We start from the raw sequence: 17323 nt of genomic DNA on the forward strand, positions 1-17323 counted from the left end.
TTTCAAATAAAAAACAAAGGTTTCAATGGAATTTTTTCTCCTTGACAATTCTAATAAGTTACAATGGCAACTTCCAAATCATGCAGTCTAAATTACATGATTATTACTGAATTATTAAACAAAGCAATTTTAATCGTGTTAGCAGAATAAAAATTGCAGCCATCTTGTTTAAATTAAAACGGAAAATTACCTCCCTTTTGAACGCTCCTGTGTCTTACGATCATTTTAATCAAATTCTATTTTTTTATTTTCTTTAATAAAAATTTTTTTTACCTTATCGATTTTCATAATTTTTTTAATATAATCATCTTAAAAATACGAGGAATGCGTAGATATCATTGTTTTCATGTGAAATTCAGTATTACGATTTCCGAAATTCCGTCCCAATAGTGTAGAAGCGTCTTTAAATCGTATGTATATAATTTTATTGGGAAGATAATAAATGTGCCCTTAAACGTATACATTCCCCTATACGTGCTGAATATTTGTGTGCCTTTGCCTCTAAGTGACCAATCAGGACAGAAGTGTTTAAGTCAATAGAGAGAACCGATTTTACGAGTAGCAGAAATAGCAATGGATTTAAAATGTGGACTCCGAGAAAGATTTTTACTAATTGGATATAACGACTCTATTCTTGGATCCAAGAAGAGTCCATTCAGTGATCGAACAGGGTAGCTCAACGTAACTCTCTCTCTCTCTCTCTCTCTCTCTCTCTCTCTCTCTCTCTCTCTCTCTCTCTCTCTCTCTCTCTTTCTTCCTCTCTCTCTTCCCTCCTCCCTCTCTCTTTTTCTTCCTCTCTCTCTCTTCCTTTCTCCCTCTCCTTCCCCCCTCTCTCTCTCTCAAAAGAAGACAATCTATTTTTGGAGAATTTATTTTAGGAATATCACCGTCTATTATTAAAATGTTTGAAGCCATGTAGTCCAGCCAAGAAAAAGAGAACGTCGCTCTTGAAAATGAACGCGTGTGCTGGGAATCTTTGTGACTATGTCAGTAAATCTATGCCATTACAAGTTGATTATGTTAATTTGAATTAAATCTTTATTTATCAAAGTAAGACTTGAATAGATATACACAATCGCAGGGTTTAACATTGTTTCTTCTTCTTTTAATATATATATCTTTCTTTATTCTTTTTTTTCTTTCTTTTTTTTATTTGTTACTAGTCTGGATGCCTGGCATTGTCCGGGTGTTTGGAGGTGTGTGTTGAGCAAAAAAAAAAAAAGTGGTATTAGGCAGGCAGGCTCGAACCTGTACCGCGAAGGAGGAAAAAAAAAACGTGAAAAAAAAAAAAACCTGACGTGTTTGCTGTTGCACCTATCGCCAAACCAGAAGTGACGTAGGTTTAAATTAAGACTAGACAATCGAAAAGAGAGGATGACTTTCGAAAATATCGACGAAAAAGCGACCCCTCCCAGTAGATAAGTGCCCAGTTTAGGGTGAAGGAATTAATGCTTTTAGCCAAATTTTCGATATTTGTCGACCTAAGAGTCAAGCTTCAAAACGATACCGATCTCATGAAAGATCTGTCGAAAGTGTTAGGCATACATACATACATACATACATACATACATTTAAACAGGCGGGTGAGATTTATATTATAGAAGAAAATTACAGTTTTTTCTCTTTTCTTGTTCTTTTCGCTTTTTCATATATTTTCTTTTTTTCTTTTTATATTTTTTCTTTTTCTTATTTCTTTCTCTTATAGTTTTTTTTCTCCATTTTTTTCTTATATTTTTCTTTTTCTTTTTTTATTTGTCGTTGTTATTTTTGTTAGATTTTTATTTTTTTATTTTTATATTTCTTCTTTTTTATCTTTTTCTTCATGTTTCACGTTTTAAATTTGTTTTCTTTTTTTCTTTTTTTTTATCGTAAGATTTTTCTCCTCCAAGAAAAGGGCAAAAATTAACATTTACAATAAAGCATACTTCTAAAATTTGACACAAGTTTTATTCGTTCTTTTTTGCAAAAAAGGAAATGCCTATTTTGTCTCTGAATAAAGCTGGCGAAACTCGGATACAGCACTCCTCGAAGATCGGATTAATTACATCCGTTTGAAGGGGTTGGTATGATGCCTTCTGATGAAAGATTCAATTCTAGACTAGAGTCGACATCACAGAAGTTCTAGCAGTGTCAGAAATTTCGTGAAAACTATTAAATAATTCCACCCGCCATCTTTCGAAGCTTATAACTCCTCGAAAAATGCCATTCAAGCCCTAATTTTTTTTTTCAATTAAAGGAGCAAGGACCAAGGTTTCATTTAAAAAAAACCCACAAAAACAAACAACGTGGTTTTTAAAAAAAAAAAAAAAAAGGTTTTAAACTTCGGACTTTACAGGTAAATTTCTAAACACTACTTTTTTGTTTTTAAATTTGAATGTATTATTTATTGATCTTTTATCTTCAATTTGTGATATATAAAACTTTGGTACATAAATTAATTATTTACTTTTTAATAGACATTTGAAAATGGGGGGGAGGCGTGAATTTAAAAAAAAAAACGTTTGTCTAAAATATTATATTCGGTTTATTGGAAAGAGCATAATATTTCACATTGACCCTGAAAATATCGTAAAAATAGAATCAATAGAAAAATTTTAATAGATTTTTAAAGTTTAAAAATTGAAAAATACTGAACTCGTAACATTCAATTAATTTCATCACTATTTTTTCCAAAATATTTCTATTACTTTTTATACAACTTTAATAGTTTATTTTGGAAGTATAATCGATAAAGAAAATAAACAACCCACCTTTAAAAGAGAAATTACGAGTTTTTTATATTTTATTTGCAGTTTCGTGTTAGGGGTGTCAAAAATTCCTACAAAAATCCTGATACACCTACAGAAGTTCATCAGGAACGTTTATTTGAAGGAAAAGTTATTAATGATAGGTCAATAATTCTGACCATAAAAAGTCTCTGGGAGACATATATAATAATAACTTAGCCTAAGCATTTAGCCTTTAAAACAAAGTCTCAAGGAGACGAAGAGTAGAGGTTCTCAAATGCCTCATACGCAGAGAGAGTTGAGTCCCATCTTTCTTCTACGGCTGCTTGTCTGAAACCACCTGAAAAAAGAAAAGGCATTCAAAAACTTGTCAAGCCCATCGCTCGGCAGTTAAAATCTCGTCCAATTTAATTGGTCTAAACAAAGACAGTGGGTGGCCAATCAGCCAATGAGGGAGCCTGCTTATAATTGTAGAATTTCTCACATCATATATTTCTTCTCTTTTCTTTTTCTTATATTCTTCATATTTCTTTTTTTTTTCTTATTTTCTTTTATTATTTTTAAATATATTTTTCTTTTTTTTTTTTCTTATATATATATTTTAAATTTTTTTCTCATATTTTCTTTTGTCTTATTTTTATCGTTTTTTCATTTTTTCTTCATACTTTTTCTTTTCTTCATTCTTTTTCTGTTTTCTTTAGTCTCTCTTTTTATTACCTTCTTATTTGTTTTTTTTTTTATCGAACTTTTTCTTAATTTTTCTTATTCCTTATTTTTTTTTTATATATGTTTTTCTTTATTCATCTTCCTTCTTCTTTTTCATTTATTTCCTTCATTCGTTTTCCTTTCTTTCTTGGTCCCCTGACAAAATGAGGGTGGACCTATAAATTCACCTTTGTCCATTCGGCCGTTGGTCTGTCCGCACTTTTCTCAATAACTATGCCTTAGAATTTTTGGAAATTTTGCACAAACATTAAACATGATATGAGTAAAAAAGTAACAGAACGGATTTTCAAATGTCCGCAAAGACCCGTGGCGCAGTGGTTAGAGTACTGGGAAAAATCAATTGTAAAAGTGATATTCTCCTAAAGGTTGAAGGTTCAATCCTCAGTGTGGGCGACCGAAATATACATTTGCGAATTACTTAGGACCTCTATCCAGTCATGGCTGACGGAACCAGAACACGCAACCCCCATGAAGTAAATAAAGGGTTCCGCTCAAAATTCCGTCCAAATTCCCGAGTTCAACAGAAACATTCCCGAGTTCAACAAGATACACCTGAAGAAGGTTGGAGGTTATATCGACCGAAACGTTGTGAAAAATCACACTCAAGATGAGAACAGTAGTCCGGTGAATAATAATACATATAACCAACCCTCATCTCAAAAATTCAGAAACGTTATAAATTGTTTTGTTTTTTTTTTGTTTTTGTTTTTTTAACACTTGTGTCATCACGAAAAAAAACTGTTAGATTGAAAATTCTTTTTGGACCCTATCTCCCCCCCCCCTTCCTCTTGCCTTTTTACCATCTGTATTAGCTTTCCAAAAAAGGCTTTACTTCTGTAGTAAACAAAACAAATAAAAAAAAAAGGGTCGATATGGCGCAATATCATGCAACTAACAAGCATTTCTAGATTTTTTAGATGAGGATTCGTTATTCGTATTCTTTGGATTCTTCAGAATTCAACAAGTGTGACATCAGATCCAAGAAATTTGGGTTATGTCCAAAAATTCAGTACGCAAAGTTAAGACGCCAGTAGTGGACTCCGTTTACCTAAATATGGAACGGAAGTCACTAAGCATGAAACGAAATACGAAACCGTATAAAAACCAAGTCTTATTTTATCACAAAACAATAAAAAAAAAAATAATAATAACCTTTTATTTTTACATTTCTGTAAATAATTTTTTTTAATATTTAAAATATAATCCTATTGAATCGTCGGGTGCTTACAACACAATGCCAGAAACAAACGGTAGCAATGATAACACGTACCAAGAGGAAATAGATAACCTAAGAATAATCCTCCACCGAAATGACTACCCAGAGAACGTTACATCAGCTCCAAAAAACATGGAGCAAACACCAAAGGACAATACCCGAAAACGTGCCACAGGTGGCACACCATACATAAAGGACCTATCCGAAAAATTCGTTTAAATATGCAGTCCATACGACATCAGAACAGTTTTCAAGAGTGACTCGACACTCAAAAACACCTAGTATGTCAAGCCCCCTCTTTTTCTTGCCTCCTCTTTCTAATCGGGTCTCTCTCTTGCAACTACTCTTTTTCTTGCCCCCCTCTCTATTCCAGCCTCCCTTCCTCCCTCCCTCTCTCTCTCTCTCTCTCTCTCTCTCTCTCTCTCTCGTGATAGTGGGAAACTTCCTGCCTTCCAAAATATCCACCTGATGATTTCATACTTTTTACAAAGAACAAAGTTTCTCACCAATTCACATAGAAAGGAATTCCAAATCACTTGAACGACATAAATTCCCAAAATAGACTCACTCTTCATGTTGCAGAATATTCATCTGAAATTTATTACCCTATCTATCTATCTATTTCGTTCCCTATGGACTCTAAAACATCTATCTATCTATTGAGAAAATCTCCCTTAATATTTTCTATCTATCTATCTACCAATCTACTGACCTATGTATCTGTCTATCTATCTATCTGTCTATCTATCTATCTATCTAGTTCCCTATGTACTCCAAAACATCTATCTATCTATATATATATATATATGTGTGTGTGTGTGTGTGTGTGTGTTAACAATAATTATTAAACTCTTTTCAAGCCTTTTTAATCCGTTAAAATGGGCAAAAGTTATAACCCGTTGACTGACGGCCAAAACATATTCATCTCCAAATCCAATGTTAATAAATATTTGTTGTAAATCGTCGTCATAATTAATCACATTTTTTTCATCCCATTCATTACTTTCAATCCTCTCATAATATTCTTCATCATTTAACTGGCACTGGTCAACAACAAAAAACATTGTCTGCGTTTTTTTTTCAGCTGATTTGGGACGAATCTGTTCTGCTACACAACGACAACCAGTTTGCCTCTCTACCCATTGCTCACTCGAATACAGTGAAGGAGGAGTATGGAGGAGTGAAGTATGTGACTGTTAATTATTAAAGTTAAGAATCAAATAAAACATACCTTGTTTGTTTTAAATAGAATTCACACTGGAGAAAGCAACCAACATCAACAAAAAAAGAAAATTATCACGTAAACATGTTTTCATTCAACACACAGACACGAAGAGACGTCTGCTTTTATTTACATGTAGTAATGAGAACAGAAAGGGAAGTAACTCTAAGTTACTGAAAAAACTTTGTCACTGAAAATAAACATGAATCTGAAGCTGTCAAAAGGGATATATATATATATATATATATATATATATATACACTGTGTGTGCAAAATCAAGACTTCAAGACAAGGTGTTGATGGCAACGAAAAGTGTATTTCATTTTATGTTACAATTGTTTCAGTGTCCAGTTCGACAGTTTCAAGCATTATATCGTTGGAAAATTTTCCAAAACTAGCATTTCTTCAGACTTTATGAATAAACACACTTTTGGCAATGTAGCATTTTTTGAATAGAGAAAAAAAAGAAGGGGGGGGCTGGAATGGGGGGGGCTAATGGGAGAAACATGCGAGAAACATTTACCTTGGTTGTGGTTACGGAAAAGACGCAGAGTCTCTCTCTCTCTCTCTCTCTCTCTCTCTCTATATATATATATATATATATATATATATATATATACTAGCATGGGTACCCGGCGTTGCCTGGGTTGACATGAAGTTCCGTTTGAAACACGTCTGATATACTAATCATTTTTATCATTGGTAACATGGATAACCCACAACAATTTCAAAAATAAAAGAACGGATAAAAACATGTAAATGTAATCGCCCCCAAAAAGAAGTATCTGCTACACTCTCCACCAGATATTTCGCCAGAAGGGATCACTGTCCTAAGGACACTCACGATTTTGTGAACCTAAAAAATAACGTTTATAAACATTAATGCATGCATTTATTTTTTTTTTTTGGTAAATGTGTAGTTTAGCGGCGTAAATTATTTGCCAGATAAAAAAAATATAAAAACTATTTATTTTATATGAAACACATTGTTAGACCCAAAGGCTGAAATAAAACCAGAAAAAAAATTCATTTTTATTATTTTTTTTATCATTTATATTTATTATTCGAGGCCACTACATTGCTTTTAAAATTTGGCCTTTCTAAGGTTTGGCAGATTAGCCTTTTTAAGCTCTTTCATGAGCTATGACTTTGGCCGCCATATTTTTTTTGTAATGAAAGATCATAAAAAGGCCAAATTTGGCCTTAAAAAAGCCAATCTGACAAACCTAAAAAAGGCCAAATTTTTAACGTGTAAGGCGTGCACATTTAGTCTAATAAAAAAATGATAAAAAAAACATAAAAATGAATTTTTTTTTGTTTTATTTCAGTCTTTGGGTCTAATAATGTTTTATATAAAAATAAATAGGTTTTATAATTTTTTTTGTCTGTCACATAATTTACGCTGCTAAACTACACATTTACTTTTATTTTTTGTAAGGGCACTTTTTTACTAGCTTTTTTTTTTGTAAATAAAGGAAATTTTAGATTTGCTTTTTTTAGGGGGAGGGGGCTTTTCGATTTGCTTTTTATTTGTCGTTTTATATTTATAATGTAACCCCCCCCCCCCAAAAAAAAAAAAAATTGAATTTGTCATATTTTGGGGTTTGTTTTGTTTATTAAATTGTTAGGTGAAAGTAGAGAATGGTCTCATAAAAAATAATTAAATTTATCATTATTTTATGTTTCCAATGTTGTTCCCGCCCCCCTAGTTTTTCCCTCCCCCTCAATCGCCAAACTTTAAAAATATGCTAGAGGTGACATGTCTCATTGGTGGCTAAAAAGTGGGTGCTCATTTTACGTTAAATTTATATAGAAAAGTGATCTCCCACTCTCGCATGTTATTTTTTTTTTTCTTTTCAAAATTTCTATTTTTTTTTTGCACTTATTTGCACTTCTGCAAACTAATAATATTTATAAAGGCTGTTTAAATGTATTGGGCTGAAAAAAAGTAGATCTCCATTTTCTTAGGGGTTAAACGCCGCTGGGTTACGTCGTATAAAGTTACCTTTTTAATTAGAAAATTAAGTTTATAATCGATGAAATTAACGCAAAAAAAAACAAAAAAAAGTGTAAATTGTGGAATTTAGAGGGGGGGGTCATTTTTTAGGTATTAAACGACACTGGATTACGTGGTAAAAATTTACCGATTTCTGTATTGCCGTAAGCAATAAAATAAAACAAACAAATGAAATATTTTCAGTTTTTTCGTAAGTGTTTTTGTTTTATTTTTTTTTACATTTACAAAACACAATAAAGGCCAAACATTTTCTCTATCTACACGGAATTATTTTTCCAGCTAGAAATTAATGAAATTACCAAATGATATTTGGTAAACGTTTGGGTTTTTTTTATGAATAGCATCTAGTGACAAATAACTCTAAATAAAAAAGTTAAAAAAAAAATGTCGCTGTTGGAAATATAAATTCCAAAAACAATTAAATTAAATATATTAGCAATATAATTGTTGTTTAAAATTTATTAAAAAACAATTTTAAATAGAATACTTAAAATAATTCTCACGCTAAAAATATTAACTAAGATACTGCTATTTAGTAAAATCAATTTTTCTTAATGTCATATACAAATAAGGTGATCTCTTAATTGTATATTTTTCCAAGTATCGTACTATGTATAGAAATAAATGAAAGATTAAAGTAAGACACGTTTTGTATATATTAATCAAACAGACAGGAATACGAATTTATATACATAGATATAAGTGACAAAAAGTCTATAGATAATTCTCAGATGCTGCTCCTCTTACTGTTTATTTCTTTCAGCATGTTAAAATTGTTAAAATGTTCAGTTCTTGACAGCACCTGTTTCATAGCATAGAAACAATCATATAATTATTATGTCAAGTTTTAATATTTTCTGCCCTGATTTATGAGAATACTAGGAACTTGTTAACTTAAAAAAAAAAAAAAGAATTTGGGCATTATATCTATATATATAAAAATGTAACTCTTGGTTCGTTCGCAATTAATAGTCTAAAAAAACACATTTTAGTATAATATGTTTACTATATCCATGTGTGTTTTTATATATTTCTTTTTAATTATAACATTATACTTATTTTTCTATGATAAATAGGTGGTTTTCTTTGTACCAATAGGCCATTTTTTTTATTTAGGGACAATTATTTATTACCGCTTCCTGTCACGTGACCAGTGTTTCCAATTTAGCGGTTTTCCTGCTAAATCGGGAGATTTCGTTTGCAATCTAGCGGGGAATTCTAGAAAATCTGGAGATATTTGGCACCCACACACCCGCAATTTTAGATTAAAAAATAAAGAAAAGCGCTTGAAAATACTTTAAAACATAAAATAAACTCATTCAAAAAAAAAGTAAAAAAAGCAGCATTTATTGCCTTTAGTAACAATTATTTATTGATTATTTGTTTTATTTTTCACCTTTCTTTCGGCTAACCATTCTTAAATCTCGCTATAAAATCGATTTTTCCAAGTACATTTTAGGTGGGGTGGAGGGCATTCCAACCTCCGAAGTTTAGTTTAAAATACGATCTAAGCAACCACACTTAATTTAGAAATATTTAGTTGAAAATTGTAAAAAGCAAGAAACAACAGCAAAAAAAAAAACTTATACCAATACAGTAGAATTTGATTATCTACCAACCTAAATACTTTTAACATGCTAAAACACAGTTTTTTTGTTTTTTTTATTTTTCTAATTTCAAAATATGTTGCACCATTATTGTGATGTTTAATTTGCAGTATATTTCAATTTAAGTTTTATTATAAAAAGTTTGAGTTTATGATTTGTTTCTTGCAAAAAACAAAAATACCCTCTCTGAAAAAACATGTAAGCCTTCTGGGAAGCTAACCGCTTCAATATAATTCCAGAAACATATAGTGAGAAAACACGGAACATTTTATATATTGAATATACTATATTTATAATTTTTTTATTGTAGGAAGTTAAAATATGGAGTTTGGGGGGGGGAATTAGCGATTTTTGAAAATTTCAGATGATAAAAGTTAAAAATCTAGCGATTTTCTGGACATTTCTTTCTCCTGATCTCGCAGGTTTTTTTAAATCTCAGAAAAGGATATTTTAGTCTCACAGGCTTAATGTAAACAGAATATGTTTACAATATCGGTAAATTTTCAATGGGTTTAATCACATGATTATTGATAATGTAACCATGTGATTGAAATTTGATTTAAATTAACCACACGTGGTCGCTTTCCTATCAAATATTCATCGAAAAATGGTAGCTACAGACAAAATGAATGCCGACGCTCAAAGTGTATAAACATTTTGACCCCTCCCTTTACTTAAAAATTCACCAAAAATCAGGAAATTAACCAATTTTAATGAAAATTTCAGTATTTATCAAATAATGATTGCAGAATATAATGAACTAATTATTTTTACTTAACTCTTAGTGAAAATGTTTTATTTTGTTTAAACAAAAAATACCTCTACTAAAGTTATGGTTTTCAGTAGTAAATAAAAATGCAAGAATTTATTTTTGCTTTTTTTATATAAATAAAGCATCGTAATTTGTAACAATAAAAAATAATTTTTACAGGAACATTCCGAAAAAAGCCCCTAAAGTCCGTATTAATGAATTCGATATAACTCGAAGAAAAATGAATTTCTCGCATACTTTCAGGAAATTAAAGATTCAATTAGATTCCTATTTCAGTCACCTAAATTATTTAGGGTGAAATGAATTTAGGAATTTATAGCCAAACCTAAATATTTTTTTTTTTGCTTAAAAAAAAATAGCATTAATACAGTAAGTTATGTAAAATTTGCATAGAATGCTCTGCTTTACGGTTGTTGTAAAAATGGAACGGAAATTTGAATTTCGTTCCCTTTTAAATTCGGTACATTTTTACATTACATCCAACTCATCGTTCACATTCGACACGTCAACTTTTATAGCTTTTCGGGTATGCTGGCAAGGTTAGGGGTGTCTATTCCGAAAGCCGTTCTAACATGGGTAGATTGGTAGGTGTGTCAGAAATTTCGTGAAAAATAGTGAATAATTCCACCCCGTCTTTCCAAGCTTATAACTCCTCGAAAAATGTAACTCAAGCCCTAATTTTTTTTTTCAATTAAAGGAGCAAGGACCAAGGTTTCATTAAAAAAAAACAAAAAAAAACGTGTTGTTTTTTAAAAGGTTTTAAACTTCGGACTTTACAGTTAAATTTCTAAAAACACTACTTTTTTTGTTTTAAATTTGAATATATTATTTATTGACCTTTTCTCTTCAATTTGTGATATATAACACTTTGGTGAGTAAATTAATTATTTACTTTTTAATAGACATTTCAAAATGGGAGGCGTGAATTATTCGACCCCCTGTCTTTCCAAGCTTATAACTACTCGAAAAATATAATTCAATCCCTAATTTGTTTTCAATTAAAGGAGCAAGGACCAAGGTTTCATTAAAAAAAAAACAAAAGAAAAAACAAACAACGTGGTTTAAAAAAAAAACTTCGAACTTTACAGGTAAATTTCTAAAAAACACTACTTTTTGTTTTAAATTTGAATATATTATTTATTGACCTTTTCTCTTCAATTTGTGATATATAAAACTTTGGTGAGTAAAATAATTATTGAAAATGGGGGGGCGTGAATTAAAAAAGACGTTTGTCTAAAATATTATATTCGGTTTATTGGAAAGAGTATAGAATTTCACATTGATCCTGAAAATATCGTAAAAATAGAATCAATAGAAAAATTTTGATAGATTTTTAAAGTTTAAAAATTGAAAAATATTGAGTTCGTAAAATTCATTACTGTTTTTTAAAAAATAAAAAAAAATATTTCTATTACTTTTAAAACAACTTTAATAGTTTATTTTGGAAGTATAATCCATAAAGAAAATAAACAACCCACCTTTAAAAGAGAAATTACGAGTTTTTTATATTTTATTTGCAGTTTCGGGATTGGGGTGTCAAAAATTCCTACAAAAATTCTGATACATCTACTAGATTGGAGTGTTTATTCCTTGTAAACGTACCCGACAACCTATAAATGTTAACATTTCCAATGTGAATGGTAAGCTGGACTTATGTAAAAATAACAAAAAGATATACCAAACTGACTTTTTCGTTTAAAAATTGAATTATTTCCCTTTCGTTATTAACTTTTAAAAAAAAAATTTTTTTTTAATATTTTGTGTTTTATATACATAAAGTACAATTATTGAATGTTACTGTTTTGATTATATTCGTTTGGGGGGGGCACAATTAAAAAATTAAAAAGATTAAAACGGAGCGAAATTTAAGTTTCCGTTCCATTTTTACAACGACCGTAAAACAGCGCATACTCAGCAAGTTTTATCGTAATTTATAAGCATAATGTTGAAACACTAAATCAGCATTTTATTTATTTTTCTGCATAATTAATGATGGAAGTGTTTTTCTGTTTATTTTCTGAACATCTGTTAAAAAAAATAATTTGTACATTCTCTTGAAAAAAAGAATCAAACTTTTCTCTACATTCACATAACTATTTACAGTGTTCATATAAAGCATTCATCTGTTCTTTTTATAATAAAAATTCCGTTTTCAAAGAGAAACGTTTACTGCCAAATTTCTTTTTTAAAAAAAGTGCAAGCTTTCCTGAAAAAAACTTTCACCTAACAATTTATGGTAAAAGATTAATCTTTTTTTGGGGGAAAAAAATAACAACTTTTATTGATTAAAAAAATTGCAAAAAATAATAAAAGTAAATAAACGAACAAAATGCAATTTTTCTTGAGGAATGTGTTCCATTTTAACAAACTGAGCCACAGCAATGCGTGGCCGGGTACAGCTAGTTATTACATATATCCGAAAACTATGAAGAATAGTGGCATTGTTTTTATGATATTTACACCAGTTTTGATTTTTCTGCCTATACATATATATATATATATATATTATATATATATATATATATATATATATATATATATATATATATATATATATATATATATATATATATATATACACATACCACGTAAAGATATCAAAATGTAAAAACCTTTGAATTTAACGAGGTTGTTGATATTTCTCAATAAAAAGGGCAGGATATTATTTTATTTGATTTAGGTAAACAAAATTACCATATGTTGCTACAAAAAAAATACTGTTTCAATCTAAAAAGATTTAATCAAGTGACTTTTGTTTACCTAAATTGAACAATATATATATATATATATATATATATATATATATATATTGTGTACAGAAAGTTGTCATTGGTACCGTCGGTTTCAAGTCCAATAATTAATAATATTTGTCTCGAATATTTGCTGAAGAGAGCTTAATAAGGATATCTTAAACGATCCTAATTATATGACTTGTCTCATCTAACAACTTTCTGCACACAAAATATAAATACGCTCTTATATTTCGGATTTTCCTTTTAATTGAGCACTCTGTTGGATTTCTTTTTCCAAAAAAAACTAATCATATATATATATATATATATATATATATATATATAATCTAAGGTTATAGTTTTCCAGAGGTTAAGTAACCAATGAAATTTAACGAGGTTTATACAAGAGTGCTCAATACCAAATTAGAGCAGGGTATACTTGTAACAAAGTAAGGGTGTGGGTAGGTTGATGCCCCCCCACCGTTAGGAAGAAAGGCAAAACCACTTGGTATCAAGTTGTTTATTTAAGAAACCTGAGAACTCTGTGTGTTAAAGGTTAACAAAAACTGTATTTACTAACTGTTTATTTGAGTTCGATCAGATCTTTGAAGCGAGCCATTGTGTTATTTTTGTAAATGATAATTTAGATTATGGACTGAGAATTGAATTTCTAAACAAAAAAGAAATAATACCCGCGTGATGTTCAGAGGGCGATATAATTGTTTATATATATATATCAACAAGTCAGATGGACAAAAGAGCGAATGCGCAGATGACAGACTCTCAGATGGAAAGATAGAGAGAACACAGAAAGTCAGAGCAGAGTGGGCTTTTGACTTAAAACACATTTCGAGAGAATGCGCAGGCATTTCTTGGAGGAGAGATGTGCAGAGAGGAACACAGTCAAAGCAGAGTTGGCTCTTGATGTGACACATTTCTTCAGATACTCAGAGACCGACACTCCACAAGGTTACAAGCTGATACCTTCGACCATATTCTTAGCATAATAGCACATCGCTTCCTTCAGGACTCTGAAAGAATTATAAGAACTGTACTGTTTTTTTTGTTAATATATATTTGGTGCAGAATAGTTTTATCCTGTTTTTTTTCTTTTACTACACAAAAAAAATCCACGGCTCTCTTTCGACGACGTTCGTCGTTAAGAGGGTACACAACGAATTGGTCCAGGATATATAATTAGACGATCAACTGATAATTCGGTCACTTCCCTATACCAGTAACTTTAGACGGCCAAGAATTATCACCGGCAGTGGAAGGGTTCCGAGGTCGACGATCGTCCTCAACCGACTGGTGAAAGAGTGGGGGTGACATACCCTTTATTTGTTTTTACATAAGCAGTAATATGTTGCTACACATTCAAGAGCATGTTTCGGTCAGCTAGTTACCAGTAATTATATAGGAAAATCAAATTTTAATGAGATTGATCGTATCGCAGCCATCTTGCTTTTTTAAACAAAAAAGTCACCAAATGAAAAAGGGATTTAAAAAGAACAGATAAACTCTTTAAAATAAGTGAAAAAAAAAACTAAAATATTTATCTAGGTATTTTTTCTGCCCATGTTTCAAAATAATCTCGTCAAATTTTGGCAAACTTTAATCGGTGATGAAGTTATCTCGCCTGCGCTTCCGCTTCGCTCATGAAATAGGCAATATTGCCGCACTACGATTTATTTCATTAAAATTTGATTTTCATTTGTAAAAAAAAAAAAAAAAAAAGTCTACTTAATCAAATTCACCGTTTTTTTTTTGTTTTTTTTTCATGAGAAATTTATTCCATAACGGATACATACAATATAGATTTTTTTTTTTTTTTTTTAAATATCTTATTTTTTTAATATCTTTGGTAAACTGCAGAAGCACCACAGAATTTTTATCTTGGCGTCGTCTTCAACAAATGAGGACATTTTCTTTCTTTTCCTTATATTCGTGTCTGCCGACTTATTTTTCTTTCTCTTTCGCATTAAGGTCAATTGACGCGTTTCCTTGGACAGCTTTTTTTTCTTTTTTTTTTTTTTTTTTACATAGGCATCACCACTTATCAAGGCCAAGAGGCCACTCAAGGATAAGGGTTAAAGAGTGTACAGTAGACATTGGACAATATAGTAATCATTAGTAATGAAAATTTGGTAAATTTGATAACTTATATAGAACGGCTCATAGTGAAATAAAAAAAAAAAATGGTTAGGGAAGGACCCTCACATAAAGCAATGTGTCTGTCTAGTCCCCTTCCACCTCCTCACGCTCTGTCTGATAAAAAAAATACATCAAATGAAATATTTCTTTTACACACTGTTAGCTAAAAGTAGATTTGATGAAATGGTCTTTCCTTGTGCTCGTTTGTGAGGCGGGTGAGGCTTAAAATGGATTTTAATATTCAACTTGCTTCCTAGTCATATGCGGCAACATTGCCCACTGGAGAGAATTTGAATGCCTACTGAAAAGAACTTGAAAGTCTATTGGAGAGAGCCTGACTGCCTACTGAAGAGAACTTAAATGTCTACTAGAAAGAACTTAAATGCCTGCTGGAGAGAACTTGAATGTCTATTGGAGAGAACTTGAATGTCTACTGGAGAGAACTTGAATATCTATTGGAGAGAACTTAAATGCCTACTGGAGAGAACTTGAATGTCTACTGGAGAGAACTTGAATGCCTACTGGAGAGAACTTGAATGTCTACTGGAGAGAACTTGAATGTCTACTGGAGAGAACTTGAATGCCTACTGGAGAGAACTTGAATGTCTACTCGAGAGAACTTGAATGTCTACTGGAGAGAACTTGAATGTCTATTGGAGAGAACTTAAATGCCTACTGGAGAGAACTTGAATGTCTACTGGAGAGAACTTGAATGCCTACTGGAGAGAACTTGAATGTCTACTGGAGAGAACTTTAATGTCTACTGGAGAGAACTTGAATGTCTATTGGAGAGAACTTGAATGTCTACTGGAGAGAACTTGAATGCCTACTGGAGAGAACTTGAATGTCTACTGGAGAGAACTTTAATGTCTACTGGAGAGAACTTGAATGTCTACTGGAGAGAACTTAAATGCCTACTGGAGAGAACTTAAATGCCTACTGGAGAAAACTTGAATGTCTATTGGACAGAACCTGAATGCCTACAGAAAAGAACTTGAAAGTCTATTAGAAAGAACCTGAATGCCTACTGGAGAGAACTTGAATGCCTACTGGAGAGAACTTAAATGTCTACTGGAGAGAATTTGAATGCCTATTGGAGAGAACTTGAATGCCTACTAAACATTCTTTTCAAGTATCTAAGGTCTCTTTATATAGGGATTTGTCAGGACAATCTGGCACAAGGATACTTTTTGCCACAAGTAAACCCTGACTAAATATTCAAAATCACATATTATTCGCAACACAAATAAGATCTCATTATGGCCAATGTGTCATCTATCCCTACTATCATTAATGGACCTGAAATAATTTCGTCAGTATCTGAAAAGGCAAAACTTTTTGCTGAGAACTTTGCAGCAAATTCTACCCTTTGCGATCGGGGCTGCCCCCCCCCCGTATATCCTCCTGCGACTGAAAACATACTATGTGACATACAAATATGTGATGTTGCATGTTGCCAAGCTTATCAAAAACCTTGATTCCAGTAAAGCAACTGGACGCAACGGCATTTCAGTCATAGTGCTCAAAAAGCTCCAACCTAAACTAGCTCTCATACTTACAAAGCTGTTGGTTTAAGGAGAAATGCTTCCCAACACCCTGGAAAAAACTTTATCAGTCTGACCCATATTCAAAAATTCCGGAAGTCAGTCATTTCCCTCTCAGTACAGACCAATCAGTTTCCTGCGCATCATGAGTAAGTTGTTGGAATCAATGATAAACAGAGAAGTTGCCAATCACCTTAGCAAAAATAATCTGCACAATGACATGATATGGTTTCCGTTGTGAGAGATCTACAGCTGACATACTAACTTATATCACAAAGGATTAGTGAATCTTTCAACAGGAGCTTCGTTTTTAGAGTAATAGTCCTTGATATATCAAAGGCTTTTGATAGAGTATGGCATAAAGGTCTACTTCAAAAGATCGCCAACTATGAAATAGCTAAAACTGTCCTCTCAGTTATTAAACCCTTTCTTTCTGATAGGCTTATAAGAGTAGTTGTTGATGGGAAGAAATCAGAAACTCATTGTATTAACGCTGGCGTCCCTTAAAGTTTAATCCTGGGCCCAAGTCTCTTCCTGATCTTCATCAATGATCTCTCAAATCACATTCTTGGACATTTATGCAGACGAAACCACAATCTATGGCAAC

General features: G+C 31.4%; 1 long non-coding RNA gene across 1 annotated transcript in view; it reads left to right on the forward strand.

The window, feature by feature from the left end:
* The window catches only part of LOC145267063 (uncharacterized), a 15916-nt gene extending 9773 nt beyond the window's left edge, over nucleotides 1-6143 (forward strand). Inside the window, exon 3 of the long non-coding RNA XR_013864814.1 lies at nucleotides 5753-6143. This is a non-coding gene — a long non-coding RNA (uncharacterized LOC145267063). The remainder of the gene's footprint in view (nucleotides 1-5752) is intronic.
* The last annotated feature ends 11180 nt before the right edge of the window (nucleotides 6144-17323 follow it).

Source organism: Euprymna scolopes, chromosome 42 (genome assembly GCF_053919585.1).
Source record: "Euprymna scolopes isolate OS-2025 chromosome 42, ASM5391958v1, whole genome shotgun sequence".
Classification (NCBI taxonomy): domain Eukaryota; kingdom Metazoa; phylum Mollusca; class Cephalopoda; order Sepiida; family Sepiolidae; genus Euprymna; species Euprymna scolopes.